The sequence below is a fragment of the Corvus brachyrhynchos genome, unplaced genomic scaffold, assembly GCF_000691975.1.
Source record: "Corvus brachyrhynchos isolate BGI_N302 unplaced genomic scaffold, ASM69197v1 scaffold280, whole genome shotgun sequence".
NCBI classification, from domain to species: Eukaryota; Metazoa; Chordata; class Aves; order Passeriformes; family Corvidae; genus Corvus; species Corvus brachyrhynchos.
In genome coordinates this window covers 1,198,587-1,200,549 of record NW_008236198.1, presented here as the reverse complement: position 1 = coordinate 1,200,549, position 1,963 = coordinate 1,198,587, and the positions used below count along the sequence as shown (strand labels likewise).

The 1,963-nt window shown below is 56.4% G+C and overlaps 1 protein-coding gene across 1 annotated transcript in view; it reads left to right on the top strand.

The window, feature by feature from the left end:
• LRRC7 (leucine rich repeat containing 7) overlaps positions 1 to 1,963 on the top strand; it is a 107,581-nt gene that overhangs the window by 1,509 nt on the left and 104,109 nt on the right. The window lies entirely within an intron of this gene.

Sequence of the window (1,963 nt, the reverse complement as noted above, 5' to 3'; positions counted from 1 at the left end):
GGGGATCTCGGTGGCTTAGGGGGCAGAGGAGCCAAGCTGTGGCTGCCAGGAGCTCTGTCTCCATCTCTTCCCAGGTCAAACCATTCCCTCCCATTCCCTGCTTCTCTTGCTTTTTTTCCCAAATTTAAAAAAATCAGCTCCATCCAGACACATCCGTAAGTTCTGTTCCCAACACCCCCTTCCATCTTCCCTTCGCTGTTGCCCTTCTCAGTGCTGACCTTTGAAGAGTCTTTGGGGCAGAGGTTCCTCAGCCCTGGGAGATGTTTGGGAGATGTTTTTGGCCCCCTGCTCCTGCCAGAAGGGCACTTTGCCAGCCTGGACCAGAGGGGCAGGTGGGGGTGGTGATGGAGCGATGCTGGGAATGGAGGGATTAGGCTGGGAAGGGGACACTCACTTCATAATTAGCGTTAAAATCAGGACTTGGACTTTGATGATCCTCCCAGCTGGGGATATCCTGGTTCTATCCTCCTGAAGGTGTTGGAATCTCGTTGCACTTTGATTTCGCCCCAGGTATTTGCTGTGTGTGCGGCGTCCCCACCTCGAGGCAGCTCTGCCTGTTGTTCCAAGAAATATTCCTACATTTTCCAGCCTGAGCACTAAATTGGGGGCTTTCAGCAGCTCCCTAATTATGTGAGACATTTTTTGTATTTAACAAATGGTTCTGATTCCTGCCAGCACTTCAGCCCGGTGTTCCAGGCCCGTGGGTGTCAGGGAACAGAACATATTTCTGTGTCTGTGAATATGATCCCACACGTTGTCTTAAGTGGGAAAATGTTCACAGCCCTTATATGGAGAAGGTTTTTTTTTTTCCCCCTAAATCCATCAGTGCTTTCTCCTGCAGTACTAACGCAGTTTGATCTTCCTGGTGCTCTCCAGGCTGGATTAGGAAGCAGAAATACGCAATGGGCTTTCTTCTTTTCCTGGCAAAAGCGTGGCGTGACCTGCTCTGCCCTCAAGGAATTGGGCCTGCAAGTGGGGGATGCTTCTCCGCACCTTCAGAGCTGCCAAGTGCAGGTACCTGGGAGCAGCCAGGTGTTGTTTCTCCTGGAACTGTGCATCCCTCCTTCCCCCTGGCTGGGAGCTCCCACCCCCAGCCGTGTTGGTGGCATTGCTGCAGCCTCCTGGCTGTGCTGGCAGCCGGGAATGGTGGAAGGAGCTGGGATGTGTCACGGCACGGTGACGTGTCCCACAGCGGGGCCCTGCTCCCCACCCCTGTGCCAGGGGGATTTTGCCGTGTGACGCAGGGAAACGTAGGGAATACAGGAGTTCTGGGAGCACTGCACGGTGTCCTGAGGGAACATGGGTGAGAGGATGGATACAGACCCATGGAACAAAGGGGGAGGAGTTCCTTAGGCTGGTGAAAGGGTGGAATTACCTTCCAATGGATTTTGTCCAGGAACACTCATGGCTGCATGAAGTATTCCTGCCCAGGGGCATCACTCCCAAATCCTTTGGGGTTTTGTGATCGTCATGGGAGGAGCAGGAGTGGAGTGAGGCTTGTTCTGTGCTGGTTCCTGGGAAAGCTGAGGCCGCAGGGGAGGATGGCCAGGCTGGAGTGGCCGTGGTCACTCAGGGTGTGGCTGTTGGGTCACCCACGCTCCAGGGTCCCTGCCCCATGGGAAGGTCTGCTGGGAGAGAGGGGAGAGGGATGGCAGAGCAGGGATGCTGTTGGCTCTGGGCCAGTCAGGCCCAGAACCAGGGAATGGCTGGGGATGGAAGGAACCTCTGGAGATCATCCAGTGCAACCTCCCTGCCCACCAGGGTCACCCAGTGCTGGTGACACCGGAACATGTCCAGGTGGGTTTGGGATGTCTGCAGAGAAGGAGACCCCACAGCCTCTCTGGGCTCTGCTCAGGGCTGGGCCCTGCCCAGGGCAGCAGTTCTGCCTCCTGTGCAGGGCAATTCCTGGGCTCAGGCCCTGCCCGTGGCTCTGGGGCCGCTGCTGGGCACCGGACACGAGCAC